Source organism: Rhinoderma darwinii, unplaced genomic scaffold (assembly GCF_050947455.1).
Source record: "Rhinoderma darwinii isolate aRhiDar2 unplaced genomic scaffold, aRhiDar2.hap1 Scaffold_422, whole genome shotgun sequence".
Classification (NCBI taxonomy): domain Eukaryota; kingdom Metazoa; phylum Chordata; class Amphibia; order Anura; family Rhinodermatidae; genus Rhinoderma; species Rhinoderma darwinii.
Window position 1 is genome coordinate 1 of NW_027463769.1, and position 14,587 is coordinate 14,587.

General features: G+C 47.8%; 10 non-coding genes across 10 annotated transcripts; all 10 read left to right on the forward strand.

Annotated features, from left to right (window-relative positions):
- The first annotated feature begins 490 nt into the window (after positions 1 to 490).
- On the forward strand, positions 491 to 682 carry LOC142710198 (U2 spliceosomal RNA). Its single transcript, XR_012869296.1, has one exon. It is a non-coding gene; the product is annotated as a U2 spliceosomal RNA (small nuclear RNA).
- Positions 683 to 1,966: 1,284 nt separating this feature from the next.
- Positions 1,967 to 2,157, forward strand: LOC142710234 (U2 spliceosomal RNA). Its single transcript, XR_012869329.1, has one exon. It is a non-coding gene; the product is annotated as a U2 spliceosomal RNA (small nuclear RNA).
- A 1,272-nt stretch (positions 2,158 to 3,429) lies between these two features.
- Positions 3,430 to 3,620, forward strand: LOC142710246 (U2 spliceosomal RNA). Its single transcript, XR_012869340.1, has one exon. It is a non-coding gene; the product is annotated as a U2 spliceosomal RNA (small nuclear RNA).
- A 1,264-nt stretch (positions 3,621 to 4,884) lies between these two features.
- Positions 4,885 to 5,075, forward strand: LOC142710092 (U2 spliceosomal RNA). Its single transcript, XR_012869201.1, has one exon. It is a non-coding gene; the product is annotated as a U2 spliceosomal RNA (small nuclear RNA).
- Positions 5,076 to 6,347: 1,272 nt separating this feature from the next.
- On the forward strand, positions 6,348 to 6,538 carry LOC142710105 (U2 spliceosomal RNA). Its single transcript, XR_012869212.1, has one exon. It is a non-coding gene; the product is annotated as a U2 spliceosomal RNA (small nuclear RNA).
- A 1,272-nt stretch (positions 6,539 to 7,810) lies between these two features.
- LOC142710117 (U2 spliceosomal RNA) lies at positions 7,811 to 8,001 on the forward strand. Its single transcript, XR_012869223.1, has one exon. It is a non-coding gene; the product is annotated as a U2 spliceosomal RNA (small nuclear RNA).
- A 1,264-nt stretch (positions 8,002 to 9,265) lies between these two features.
- On the forward strand, positions 9,266 to 9,456 carry LOC142710129 (U2 spliceosomal RNA). The gene has a single exon (XR_012869234.1). It is a non-coding gene; the product is annotated as a U2 spliceosomal RNA (small nuclear RNA).
- A 1,288-nt stretch (positions 9,457 to 10,744) lies between these two features.
- LOC142710141 (U2 spliceosomal RNA) lies at positions 10,745 to 10,935 on the forward strand. Its single transcript, XR_012869245.1, has one exon. It is a non-coding gene; the product is annotated as a U2 spliceosomal RNA (small nuclear RNA).
- A 1,288-nt stretch (positions 10,936 to 12,223) lies between these two features.
- LOC142710153 (U2 spliceosomal RNA) lies at positions 12,224 to 12,414 on the forward strand. The gene has a single exon (XR_012869256.1). It is a non-coding gene; the product is annotated as a U2 spliceosomal RNA (small nuclear RNA).
- Positions 12,415 to 13,722: 1,308 nt separating this feature from the next.
- LOC142710165 (U2 spliceosomal RNA) lies at positions 13,723 to 13,913 on the forward strand. Its single transcript, XR_012869267.1, has one exon. It is a non-coding gene; the product is annotated as a U2 spliceosomal RNA (small nuclear RNA).
- Positions 13,914 to 14,587: the final 674 nt, after the last annotated feature.

Below are 14,587 nucleotides of genomic sequence, written 5' to 3' on the forward strand. Positions count from 1 at the left end.
ATATAAAGTTCAGACGGAACTTTGCACGTGTCATAGTGGAGCCCTCAGGATTCCAGAGCCAGCTTTCTGACATCATAATGGGGCCTCAGAGATAAAAGCCTGGGCCCAGGCAGTGTTGGTCAGTGCTGCTCAGCAGGCAGCACTGGACTGGACTGGATTACAGCTGATACAAGGTGTGAAGGAACAAGGGGTGGCTGTGGGCATGCACTTGCTGCCGCTGCCAGTGTTTATCTGCATGGCAGCAGGGCATTTGGGCGTTGCCAGGAAGGCGTTTTTATGTAGATTCCTCCTCTTTCAGCACTGCATTGTGGTGCAAGCAAAAGAAGCAAATCCTGTCTGGCTTCCTCTCCGGCCTTTATTCACCTCCCGTGTAGCTGTGAGTGTGTGAGCCTGCAGGGCCCCACGGAATTGCCTAGAAGTAGGCTGAATCGCTGCAAGGGCTGAACAGCAGTATCGGGCAGGCTCGGGCAACGCGCGGCCCGTTCGGGTTATCGCTTCTCGGCCTTTTGGCTAAGATCAAGTGTAGTATCTGTTCTTATCAGTTTAATATCTGATACGTCCCCTATCTGGGGACCATATATTAAATGGATTTTTTAGAACAGGGAGATGGAAATAGAGCTTGCTCTGTCCACTCCACGCATTGACCTGGTATTGCAGTATTTCCAGGACCGGTGCACCCTTTCCTTATGTGTTGACTAAAAGCAGATTCCAAAAGTGTTTTTTGTCTTTGCTATTGTTTCTGTCTTTCTGAAGGGATCTCCCCTTTTAATCCCATTATTTCAACACCTGTTGGACAATGCATGAGTGATAATGAGCTCATTGATTAAATGCAATTAATGAATAGATTGCCACCTCTTGTTGTGTGTCGTCTGTGTTTCTGTGTTTCCGGCATTTCACATTGGAACACCTCATTCACCTTCCTTGTCTTCTCTCCGCCCTCCCTTTTAGGTAAGTTAAAGAGCTGCACCTGAGCCAGCCACTGATTGATTGATTGATTGATTGATTGATTGATTGATTGATTGATTGATGCAGCACAACAGTCAAATAGTGGAGTGGAGTAGGGGAACAGCAAACAGCCAATAAAGCAGCCCGCCCGCTCGCCTGCCCGCCACAATGGACCTACCTGTGTACACTAGATGGATGTGATGGAATGTACTGTCGTCCCTACATTTCAAGAAGAAGTAAGAATTGCAGTTGCAACAAAGCCTTGCTTGCCTACAAAGAGAGCAGCAATTTGGATTTGTTACTATGTTACCTAGAAGAATAACAAACTGTGCAAGGATGGAGGTTGTAGGAGCAAGGAGAAGTTGTCTGTAAAGTTGGTGGATGCCTATTTTCCATTTTGCAGTCCCTTGTCTCCCTCTTGTGGCCTCCTGGAGGCAACTAGCTGTGCAAAAAAAAGACAGCCTGGCGGCCGGCTGTTGCAGTGTTGCCCTCTCAGGCAACACTGAGTGACTGACTGAGCCTCACCGTCTTATATAAAGTTCAGACGGAACTTTGCACGTGTCATAGTGGAGCCCTCAGGATTCCAGAGCCAGCTTTCTGACATCATAATGGGGCCTCAGAGATAAAAGCCTGGGCTCAGGCAGTGTTGGTCAGTGCTGCTCAGCAGGCAGCACTGGACTGGACTGGATTACAGCTGATACAAGGTGTGAAGGAACAAGGGGTGGCTGTGGGCATGCACTTGCTGCCGCTGCCAGTGTTTATCTGCATGGCAGCAGGGCATTTGGGCGTTGCCAGGAAGGTGTTTTTATGTAGATTCCTCCTCTTTCAGCACTGCATTGTGGTGCAAGCAAAAGAAGCAAATCCTGTCTGGCTTCCTCTCCGGCCTTTATTCACCTCCCGTGTAGCTGTGAGTGTGTGAGCCTGCAGGGCCCCATGGAATTGCCTAGAAGTAGGCTGAATCGCTGCAAGGGCTGAACAGCAGTATCGGGCAGGCTCGGGCAACGCGCGGCCCGTTCGGGTTATCGCTTCTCGGCCTTTTGGCTAAGATCAAGTGTAGTATCTGTTCTTATCAGTTTAATATCTGATACGTCCCCTATCTGGGGACCATATATTAAATGGATTTTTAGAACAGGGAGATGGAAATAGAGCTTGCTCTGTCCACTCCACGCATTGACCTGGTATTGCAGTATTTCCAGGACCGGTGCACCCTTTCCTTATGTGTTGACTAAAAGCAGATTCCAAAAGTGTTTTTTGTCTTTGCTATTGTTTCTGTCTTTCTGAAGGGATCTCCCCTTTTAATCCCATTATTTCAACACCTGTTGGACAATGCATGAGTGATAATGAGCTCATTGATTAAATGCAATTAATGAATAGATTGCCACCTCTTGTTGTGTGTCGTCTGTGTTTCTGTGTTTCCGGCATTTCACATTGGAACACCTCATTCACCTTCCTTGTCTTCTCTCCGCCCTCCCTTTTAGGTAAGTTAAAGAGCTGCACCTGAGCCAGCCACTGATTGATTGATTGATTGATTGATTGATTGATTGATGCAGCACAACAGTCAAATAGTGGAGTGGAGTAGGGGAACAGCAAACAGCCAATAAAGCAGCCCGCCCGCTCGCCTGCCCGCCACAATGGACCTACCTGTGTACACTAGATGGATGTGATGGAATGTACTGTCGTCCCTACATTTCAAGAAGAAGTAAGAATTGCAGTTGCAACAAAGCCTTGCTTGCCTACAAAGAGAGCAGCAATTTGGATTTGTTACTATGTTACCTAGAAGAATAACAAACTGTGCAAGGATGGAGGTTGTAGGAGCAAGGAGAAGTTGTCTGTAAAGTTGGTGGATGCCTATTTTCCATTTTGCAGTCCCTTGTCTCCCTCTTGTGGCCTCCTGGAGGCAACTAGCTGTGCAAAAAAAAGACAGCCTGGCGGCCGGCTGTTGCAGTGTTGCCCTCTCAGGCAACACTGAGTGACTGACTGAGCCTCACCGTCTTATATAAAGTTCAGACGGAACTTTGCACGTGTCATAGTGGAGCCCTCAGGATTCCAGAGCCAGCTTTCTGACATCATAATGGGGCCTCAGAGATAAAAGCCTGGGCCCAGGCAGTGTTGGTCAGTGCTGCTCAGCAGGCAGCACTGGACTGGACTGGATTACAGCTGATACAAGGTGTGAAGGAACAAGGGGTGGCTGTGGGCATGCACTTGCTGCCGCTGCCAGTGTTTATCTGCATGGCAGCAGGGCATTTGGGCGTTGCCAGGAAGGCGTTTTTATGTAGATTCCTCCTCTTTCAGCACTGCATTGTGGTGCAAGCAAAAGAAGCAAATCCTGTCTGGCTTCCTCTCCGGCCTTTATTCACCTCCCGTGTAGCTGTGAGTGTGTGAGCCTGCAGGGCCCCATGGAATTGCCTAGAAGTAGGCTGAATCGCTGCAAGGGCTGAACAGCAGTATCGGGCAGGCTCGGGCAACGCGCGGCCCGTTCGGGTTATCGCTTCTCGGCCTTTTGGCTAAGATCAAGTGTAGTATCTGTTCTTATCAGTTTAATATCTGATACGTCCCCTATCTGGGGACCATATATTAAATGGATTTTTAGAACAGGGAGATGGAAATAGAGCTTGCTCTGTCCACTCCACGCATTGACCTGGTATTGCAGTATTTCCAGGACCGGTGCACCCTTTCCTTATGTGTTGACTAAAAGCAGATTCCAAAAGTGTTTTTTGTCTTTGCTATTGTTTCTGTCTTTCTGAAGGGATCTCCCCTTTTAATCCCATTATTTCAACACCTGTTGGACAATGCATGAGTGATAATGAGCTCATTGATTAAATGCAATTAATGAATAGATTGCCACCTCTTGTTGTGTGTCGTCTGTGTTTCTGTGTTTCCGGCATTTCACATTGGAACACCTCATTCACCTTCCTTGTCTTCTCTCCGCCCTCCCTTTTAGGTAAGTTAAAGAGCTGCACCTGAGCCAGCCACTGATTGATTGATTGATTGATTGATTGATGCAGCACAACAGTCAAATAGTGGAGTGGAGTAGGGGAACAGCAAACAGCCAATAAAGCAGCCCGCCCGCTCGCCTGCCCGCCACAATGGACCTACCTGTGTACACTAGATGGATGTGATGGAATGTACTGTCGTCCCTACATTTCAAGAAGAAGTAAGAATTGCAGTTGCAACAAAGCCTTGCTTGCCTACAAAGAGAGCAGCAATTTGGATTTGTTACTATGTTACCTAGAAGAATAACAAACTGTGCAAGGATGGAGGTTGTAGGAGCAAGGAGAAGTTGTCTGTAAATTTGGTGGATGCCTATTTTCCATTTTGCAGTCCCTTGTCTCCCTCTTGTGGCCTCCTGGAGGCAACTAGCTGTGCAAAAAAAAGACAGCCTGGCGGCCGGCTGTTGCAGTGTTGCCCTCTCAGGCAACACTGAGTGACTGACTGAGCCTCACCGTCTTATATAAAGTTCAGACGGAACTTTGCACGTGTCATAGTGGAGCCCTCAGGATTCCAGAGCCAGCTTTCTGACATCATAATGGGGCCTCAGAGATAAAAGCCTGGGCCCAGGCAGTGTTGGTCAGTGCTGCTCAGCAGGCAGCACTGGACTGGACTGGATTACAGCTGATACAAGGTGTGAAGGAACAAGAGGTGGCTGTGGGCATGCACTTGCTGCCGCTGCCAGTGTTTATCTGCATGGCAGCAGGGCATTTGGGCGTTGCCAGGAAGGCGTTTTTATGTAGATTCCTCCTCTTTCAGCACTGCATTGTGGTGCAAGCAAAAGAAGCAAATCCTGTCTGGCTTCCTCTCCGGCCTTTATTCACCTCCCGTGTAGCTGTGAGTGTGTGAGCCTGCAGGGCCCCATGGAATTGCCTAGAAGTAGGCTGAATCGCTGCAAGGGCTGAACAGCAGTATCGGGCAGGCTCGGGCAACGCGCGGCCCGTTCGGGTTATCGCTTCTCGGCCTTTTGGCTAAGATCAAGTGTAGTATCTGTTCTTATCAGTTTAATATCTGATACGTCCCCTATCTGGGGACCATATATTAAATGGATTTTTAGAACAGGGAGATGGAAATAGAGCTTGCTCTGTCCACTCCACGCATTGACCTGGTATTGCAGTATTTCCAGGACCGGTGCACCCTTTCCTTATGTGTTGACTAAAAGCAGATTCCAAAAGTGTTTTTTGTCTTTGCTATTGTTTCTGTCTTTCTGAAGGGATCTCCCCTTTTAATCCCATTATTTCAACACCTGTTGGACAATGCATGAGTGATAATGAGCTCATTGATTAAATGCAATTAATGAATAGATTGCCACCTCTTGTTGTGTGTCGTCTGTGTTTCTGTGTTTCCGGCATTTCACATTGGAACACCTCATTCACCTTCCTTGTCTTCTCTCCGCCCTCCCTTTTAGGTAAGTTAAAGAGCTGCACCTGAGCCAGCCACTGATTGATTGATTGATTGATTGATTGATTGATTGATGCAGCACAACAGTCAAATAGTGGAGTGGAGTAGGGGAACAGCAAACAGCCAATAAAGCAGCCCGCCCGCTCGCCTGCCCGCCACAATGGACCTACCTGTGTACACTAGATGGATGTGATGGAATGTACTGTCGTCCCTACATTTCAAGAAGAAGTAAGAATTGCAGTTGCAACAAAGCCTTGCTTGCCTACAAAGAGAGCAGCAATTTGGATTTGTTACTATGTTACCTAGAAGAATAACAAACTGTGCAAGGATGGAGGTTGTAGGAGCAAGGAGAAGTTGTCTGTAAAGTTGGTGGATGCCTATTTTCCATTTTGCAGTCCCTTGTCTCCCTCTTGTGGCCTCCTGGAGGCAACTAGCTGTGCAAAAAAAAGACAGCCTGGCGGCCGGCTGTTGCAGTGTTGCCCTCTCAGGCAACACTGAGTGACTGACTGAGCCTCACCGTCTTATATAAAGTTCAGACGGAACTTTGCACGTGTCATAGTGGAGCCCTCAGGATTCCAGAGCCAGCTTTCTGACATCATAATGGGGCCTCAGAGATAAAAGCCTGGGCTCAGGCAGTGTTGGTCAGTGCTGCTCAGCAGGCAGCACTGGACTGGACTGGATTACAGCTGATACAAGGTGTGAAGGAACAAGGGGTGGCTGTGGGCATGCACTTGCTGCCGCTGCCAGTGTTTATCTGCATGGCAGCAGGGCATTTGGGCGTTGCCAGGAAGGTGTTTTTATGTAGATTCCTCCTCTTTCAGCACTGCATTGTGGTGCAAGCAAAAGAAGCAAATCCTGTCTGGCTTCCTCTCCGGCCTTTATTCACCTCCCGTGTAGCTGTGAGTGTGTGAGCCTGCAGGGCCCCATGGAATTGCCTAGAAGTAGGCTGAATCGCTGCAAGGGCTGAACAGCAGTATCGGGCAGGCTCGGGCAACGCGCGGCCCGTTCGGGTTATCGCTTCTCGGCCTTTTGGCTAAGATCAAGTGTAGTATCTGTTCTTATCAGTTTAATATCTGATACGTCCCCTATCTGGGGACCATATATTAAATGGATTTTTAGAACAGGGAGATGGAAATAGAGCTTGCTCTGTCCACTCCACGCATTGACCTGGTATTGCAGTATTTCCAGGACCGGTGCACCCTTTCCTTATGTGTTGACTAAAAGCAGATTCCAAAAGTGTTTTTTGTCTTTGCTATTGTTTCTGTCTTTCTGAAGGGATCTCCCCTTTTAATCCCATTATTTCAACACCTGTTGGACAATGCATGAGTGATAATGAGCTCATTGATTAAATGCAATTAATGAATAGATTGCCACCTCTTGTTGTGTGTCGTCTGTGTTTCTGTGTTTCCGGCATTTCACATTGGAACACCTCATTCACCTTCCTTGTCTTCTCTCCGCCCTCCCTTTTAGGTAAGTTAAAGAGCTGCACCTGAGCCAGCCACTGATTGATTGATTGATTGATTGATTGATTGATTGATGCAGCACAACAGTCAAATAGTGGAGTGGAGTAGGGGAACAGCAAACAGCCAATAAAGCAGCCCGCCCGCTCGCCTGCCCGCCACAATGGACCTACCTGTGTACACTAGATGGATGTGATGGAATGTACTGTCGTCCCTACATTTCAAGAAGAAGTAAGAATTGCAGTTGCAACAAAGCCTTGCTTGCCTACAAAGAGAGCAGCAATTTGGATTTGTTACTATGTTACCTAGAAGAATAACAAACTGTGCAAGGATGGAGGTTGTAGGAGCAAGGAGAAGTTGTCTGTAAAGTTGGTGGATGCCTATTTTCCATTTTGCAGTCCCTTGTCTCCCTCTTGTGGCCTCCTGGAGGCAACTAGCTGTGCAAAAAAAAGACAGCCTGGCGGCCGGCTGTTGCAGTGTTGCCCTCTCAGGCAACACTGAGTGACTGACTGAGCCTCACCGTCTTATATAAAGTTCAGACGGAACTTTGCACGTGTCATAGTGGAGCCCTCAGGATTCCAGAGCCAGCTTTCTGACATCATAATGGGGCCTCAGAGATAAAAGCCTGGGCCCAGGCAGTGTTGGTCAGTGCTGCTCAGCAGGCAGCACTGGACTGGACTGGATTACAGCTGATACAAGGTGTGAAGGAACAAGGGGTGGCTGTGGGCATGCACTTGCTGCCGCTGCCAGTGTTTATCTGCATGGCAGCAGGGCATTTGGGCGTTGCCAGGAAGGCGTTTTTATGTAGATTCCTCCTCTTTCAGCACTGCATTGTGGTGCAAGCAAAAGAAGCAAATCCTGTCTGGCTTCCTCTCCGGCCTTTATTCACCTCCCGTGTAGCTGTGAGTGTGTGAGCCTGCAGGGCCCCATGGAATTGCCTAGAAGTAGGCTGAATCGCTGCAAGGGCTGAACAGCAGTATCGGGCAGGCTCGGGCAACGCGCGGCCCGTTCGGGTTATCGCTTCTCGGCCTTTTGGCTAAGATCAAGTGTAGTATCTGTTCTTATCAGTTTAATATCTGATACGTCCCCTATCTGGGGACCATATATTAAATGGATTTTTAGAACAGGGAGATGGAAATAGAGCTTGCTCTGTCCACTCCACGCATTGACCTGGTATTGCAGTATTTCCAGGACCGGTGCACCCTTTCCTTATGTGTTGACTAAAAGCAGATTCCAAAAGTGTTTTTTGTCTTTGCTATTGTTTCTGTCTTTCTGAAGGGATCTCCCCTTTTAATCCCATTATTTCAACACCTGTTGGACAATGCATGAGTGATAATGAGCTCATTGATTAAATGCAATTAATGAATAGATTGCCACCTCTTGTTGTGTGTCGTCTGTGTTTCTGTGTTTCCGGCATTTCACATTGGAACACCTCATTCACCTTCCTTGTCTTCTCTCCGCCCTCCCTTTTAGGTAAGTTAAAGAGCTGCACCTGAGCCAGCCACTGATTGATTGATTGATTGATTGATTGATGCAGCACAACAGTCAAATAGTGGAGTGGAGTAGGGGAACAGCAAACAGCCAATAAAGCAGCCCGCCCGCTCGCCTGCCCGCCACAATGGACCTACCTGTGTACACTAGATGGATGTGATGGAATGTACTGTCGTCCCTACATTTCAAGAAGAAGTAAGAATTGCAGTTGCAACAAAGCCTTGCTTGCCTACAAAGAGAGCAGCAATTTGGATTTGTTACTATGTTACCTAGAAGAATAACAAACTGTGCAAGGATGGAGGTTGTAGGAGCAAGGAGAAGTTGTCTGTAAAGTTGGTGGATGCCTATTTTCCATTTTGCAGTCCCTTGTCTCCCTCTTGTGGCCTCCTGGAGGCAACTAGCTGTGCAAAAAAAAGACAGCCTGGCGGCCGGCTGTTGCAGTGTTGCCCTCTCAGGCAACACTGAGTGACTGACTGAGCCTCACCGTCTTATATAAAGTTCAGACGGAACTTTGCACGTGTCATAGTGGAGCCCTCAGGATTCCAGAGCCAGCTTTCTGACATCATAATGGGGCCTCAGAGATAAAAGCCTGGGCCCAGGCAGTGTTGGTCAGTGCTGCTCAGCAGGCAGCACTGGACTGGACTGGATTACAGCTGATACAAGGTGTGAAGGAACAAGAGGTGGCTGTGGGCATGCACTTGCTGCCGCTGCCAGTGTTTATCTGCATGGCAGCAGGGCATTTGGGCGTTGCCAGGAAGGCGTTTTTATGTAGATTCCTCCTCTTTCAGCACTGCATTGTGGTGCAAGCAAAAGAAGCAAATCCTGTCTGGCTTCCTCTCCGGCCTTTATTCACCTCCCGTGTAGCTGTGAGTGTGTGAGCCTGCAGGGCCCCATGGAATTGCCTAGAAGTAGGCTGAATCGCTGCAAGGGCTGAACAGCAGTATCGGGCAGGCTCGGGCAACGCGCGGCCCGTTCGGGTTATCGCTTCTCGGCCTTTTGGCTAAGATCAAGTGTAGTATCTGTTCTTATCAGTTTAATATCTGATACGTCCCCTATCTGGGGACCATATATTAAATGGATTTTTAGAACAGGGAGATGGAAATAGAGCTTGCTCTGTCCACTCCACGCATTGACCTGGTATTGCAGTATTTCCAGGACCGGTGCACCCTTTCCTTATGTGTTGACTAAAAGCAGATTCCAAAAGTGTTTTTTGTCTTTGCTATTGTTTCTGTCTTTCTGAAGGGATCTCCCCTTTTAATCCCATTATTTCAACACCTGTTGGACAATGCATGAGTGATAATGAGCTCATTGATTAAATGCAATTAATGAATAGATTGCCACCTCTTGTTGTGTGTCGTCTGTGTTTCTGTGTTTCCGGCATTTCACATTGGAACACCTCATTCACCTTCCTTGTCTTCTCTCCGCCCTCCCTTTTAGGTAAGTTAAAGAGCTGCACCTGAGCCAGCCACTGATTGATTGATTGATTGATTGATTGATTGATTGATTGATTGATTGATTGATGCAGCACAACAGTCAAATAGTGGAGTGGAGTAGGGGAACAGCAAACAGCCAATAAAGCAGCCCGCCCGCTCGCCTGCCCGCCACAATGGACCTACCTGTGTACACTAGATGGATGTGATGGAATGTACTGTCGTCCCTACATTTCAAGAAGAAGTAAGAATTGCAGTTGCAACAAAGCCTTGCTTGCCTACAAAGAGAGCAGCAATTTGGATTTGTTACTATGTTACCTAGAAGAATAACAAACTGTGCAAGGATGGAGGTTGTAGGAGCAAGGAGAAGTTGTCTGTAAAGTTGGTGGATGCCTATTTTCCATTTTGCAGTCCCTTGTCTCCCTCTTGTGGCCTCCTGGAGGCAACTAGCTGTGCAAAAAAAAGACAGCCTGGCGGCCGGCTGTTGCAGTGTTGCCCTCTCAGGCAACACTGAGTGACTGACTGAGCCTCACCGTCTTATATAAAGTTCAGACGGAACTTTGCACGTGTCATAGTGGAGCCCTCAGGATTCCAGAGCCAGCTTTCTGACATCATAATGGGGCCTCAGAGATAAAAGCCTGGGCCCAGGCAGTGTTGGTCAGTGCTGCTCAGCAGGCAGCACTGGACTGGACTGGATTACAGCTGATACAAGGTGTGAAGGAACAAGGGGTGGCTGTGGGCATGCACTTGCTGCCGCTGCCAGTGTTTATCTGCATGGCAGCAGGGCATTTGGGCGTTGCCAGGAAGGCGTTTTTATGTAGATTCCTCCTCTTTCAGCACTGCATTGTGGTGCAAGCAAAAGAAGCAAATCCTGTCTGGCTTCCTCTCCGGCCTTTATTCACCTCCCGTGTAGCTGTGAGTGTTTGAGCCTGCAGGGCCCCATGGAATTGCCTAGAAGTAGGCTGAATCGCTGCAAGGGCTGAACAGCAGTATCGGGCAGGCTCGGGCAACGCGCGGCCCGTTCGGGTTATCGCTTCTCGGCCTTTTGGCTAAGATCAAGTGTAGTATCTGTTCTTATCAGTTTAATATCTGATACGTCCCCTATCTGGGGACCATATATTAAATGGATTTTTAGAACAGGGAGATGGAAATAGAGCTTGCTCTGTCCACTCCACGCATTGACCTGGTATTGCAGTATTTCCAGGACCGGTGCACCCTTTCCTTATGTGTTGACTAAAAGCAGATTCCAAAAGTGTTTTTTGTCTTTGCTATTGTTTCTGTCTTTCTGAAGGGATCTCCCCTTTTAATCCCATTATTTCAACACCTGTTGGACAATGCATGAGTGATAATGAGCTCATTGATTAAATGCAATTAATGAATAGATTGCCACCTCTTGTTGTGTGTCGTCTGTGTTTCTGTGTTTCCGGCATTTCACATTGGAACACCTCATTCACCTTCCTTGTCTTCTCTCCGCCCTCCCTTTTAGGTAAGTTAAAGAGCTGCACCTGAGCCAGCCACTGATTGATTGATTGATTGATTGATTGATTGATTGATTGATTGATTGATTGATGCAGCACAACAGTCAAATAGTGGAGTGGAGTAGGGGAACAGCAAACAGCCAATAAAGCAGCCCGCCCGCTCGCCTGCCCGCCACAATGGACCTACCTGTGTACACTAGATGGATGTGATGGAATGTACTGTCGTCCCTACATTTCAAGAAGAAGTAAGAATTGCAGTTGCAACAAAGCCTTGCTTGCCTACAAAGAGAGCAGCAATTTGGATTTGTTACTATGTTACCTAGAAGAATAACAAACTGTGCAAGGATGGAGGTTGTAGGAGCAAGGAGAAGTTGTCTGTAAAGTTGGTGGATGCCTATTTTCCATTTTGCAGTCCCTTGTCTCCCTCTTGTGGCCTCCTGGAGGCAACTAGCTGTGCAAAAAAAAGACAGCCTGGCGGCCGGCTGTTGCAGTGTTGCCCTCTCAGGCAACACTGAGTGACTGACTGAGCCTCACCGTCTTATATAAAGTTCAGACGGAACTTTGCACATGTCATAGTGGAGCCCTCAGGATTCCAGAGCCAGCTTTCTGACATCATAATGGGGCCTCAGAGATAAAAGCCTGGGCCCAGGCAGTGTTGGTCAGTGCTGCTCAGCAGGCAGCACTGGACTGGACTGGATTACAGCTGATACAAGGTGTGAAGGAACAAGGGGTGGCTGTGGGCATGCACTTGCTGCCGCTGCCAGTGTTTATCTGCATGGCAGCAGGGCATTTGGGCGTTGCCAGGAAGGCGTTTTTATGTAGATTCCTCCTCTTTCAGCACTGCATTGTGGTGCAAGCAAAAGAAGCAAATCCTGTCTGGCTTCCTCTCCGGCCTTTATTCACCTCCCGTGTAGCTGTGAGTGTGTGAGCCTGCAGGGCCCCATGGAATTGCCTAGAAGTAGGCTGAATCGCTGCAAGGGCTGAACAGCAGTATCGGGCAGGCTCGGGCAACGCGCGGCCCGTTCGGGTTATCGCTTCTCGGCCTTTTGGCTAAGATCAAGTGTAGTATCTGTTCTTATCAGTTTAATATCTGATACGTCCCCTATCTGGGGACCATATATTAAATGGATTTTTAGAACAGGGAGATGGAAATAGAGCTTGCTCTGTCCACTCCACGCATTGACCTGGTATTGCAGTATTTCCAGGACCGGTGCACCCTTTCCTTATGTGTTGACTAAAAGCAGATTCCAAAAGTGTTTTTTGTCTTTGCTATTGTTTCTGTCTTTCTGAAGGGATCTCCCCTTTTAATCCCATTATTTCAACACCTGTTGGACAATGCATGAGTGATAATGAGCTCATTGATTAAATGCAATTAATGAATAGATTGCCACCTCTTGTTGTGTGTCGTCTGTGTTTCTGTGTTTCCGGCATTTCACATTGGAACACCTCATTCACCTTCCTTGTCTTCTCTCCGCCCTCCCTTTTAGGTAAGTTAAAGAGCTGCACCTGAGCCAGCCACTGATTGATTGATTGATTGATTGATTGATTGATTGATTGATTGATTGATTGATTGATTGATTGATTGATTGATGCAGCACAACAGTCAAATAGTGGAGTGGAGTAGGGGAACAGCAAACAGCCAATAAAGCAGCCCGCCCGCTCGCCTGCCCGCCACAATGGACCTACCTGTGTACACTAGATGGATGTGATGGAATGTACTGTCGTCCCTACATTTCAAGAAGAAGTAAGAATTGCAGTTGCAACAAAGCCTTGCTTGCCTACAAAGAGAGCAGCAATTTGGATTTGTTACTATGTTACCTAGAAGAATAACAAACTGTGCAAGGATGGAGGTTGTAGGAGCAAGGAGAAGTTGTCTGTAAAGTTGGTGGATGCCTATTTTCCATTTTGCAGTCCCTTGTCTCCCTCTTGTGGCCTCCTGGAGGCAACTAGCTGTGCAAAAAAAAGACAGCCTGGCGGCCGGCTGTTGCAGTGTTGCCCTCTCAGGCAACACTGAGTGACTGACTGAGCCTCACCGTCTTATATAAAGTTCAGACGGAACTTTGCACGTGTCATAGTGGAGCCCTCAGGATTCCAGAGCCAGCTTTCTGACATCATAATGGGGCCTCAGAGATAAAAGCCTGGGCCCAGGCAGTGTTGGTCAGTGCTGCTCAGCAGGCAGCACTGGACTGGACTGGATTACAGCTGATACAAGGTGTGAAGGAACAAGGGGTGGCTGTGGGCATGCACTTGCTGCCGCTGCCAGTGTTTATCTGCATGGCAGCAGGGCATTTGGGCGTTGCCAGGAAGGCGTTTTTATGTAGATTCCTCCTCTTTCAGCACTGCATTGTGGTGCAAGCAAAAGAAGCAAATCCTGTCTGGCTTCCTCTCCGGCCTTTATTCACCTCCCGTGTAGCTGTGAGTGTGTGAGCCTGCAGGGCCCCATGGAATTGCCTAGAAGTAGGCTGAATCGCTGCAAGGGCTGAACAGCAGTATCGGGCAGGCTCGGGCAACGCGCGGCCCGTTCGGGTTATCGCTTCTCGGCCTTTTGGCTAAGATCAAGTGTAGTATCTGTTCTTATCAGTTTAATATCTGATACGTCCCCTATCTGGGGACCATATATTAAATGGATTTTTAGAACAGGGAGATGGAAATAGAGCTTGCTCTGTCCACTCCACGCATTGACCTGGTATTGCAGTATTTCCAGGACCGGTGCACCCTTTCCTTATGTGTTGACTAAAAGCAGATTCCAAAAGTGTTTTTTGTCTTTGCTATTGTTTCTGTCTTTCTGAAGGGATCTCCCCTTTTAATCCCATTATTTCAACACCTGTTGGACAATGCATGAGTGATAATGAGCTCATTGATTAAATGCAATTAATGAATAGATTGCCACCTCTTGTTGTGTGTCGTCTGTGTTTCTGTGTTTCCGGCATTTCACATTGGAACACCTCATTCACCTTCCTTGTCTTCTCTCCGCCCTCCCTTTTAGGTAAGTTAAAGAGCTGCACCTGAGCCAGCCACTGATTGATTGATTGATTGATTGATTGATTGATTGATTGATTGATTGATTGATTGATTGATGCAGCACAACAGTCAAATAGTGGAGTGGAGTAGGGGAACAGCAAACAGCCAATAAAGCAGCCCGCCCGCTCGCCTGCCCGCCACAATGGACCTACCTGTGTACACTAGATGGATGTGATGGAATGTACTGTCGTCCCTACATTTCAAGAAGAAGTAAGAATTGCAGTTGCAACAAAGCCTTGCTTGCCTACAAAGAGAGCAGCAATTTGGATTTGTTACTATGTTACCTAGAAGAATAACAAACTGTGCAAGGATGGAGGTTGTAGGAGCAAGGAGAAGTTGTCTGTAAAGTTGGTGGATGCCTATTTTCCATTTT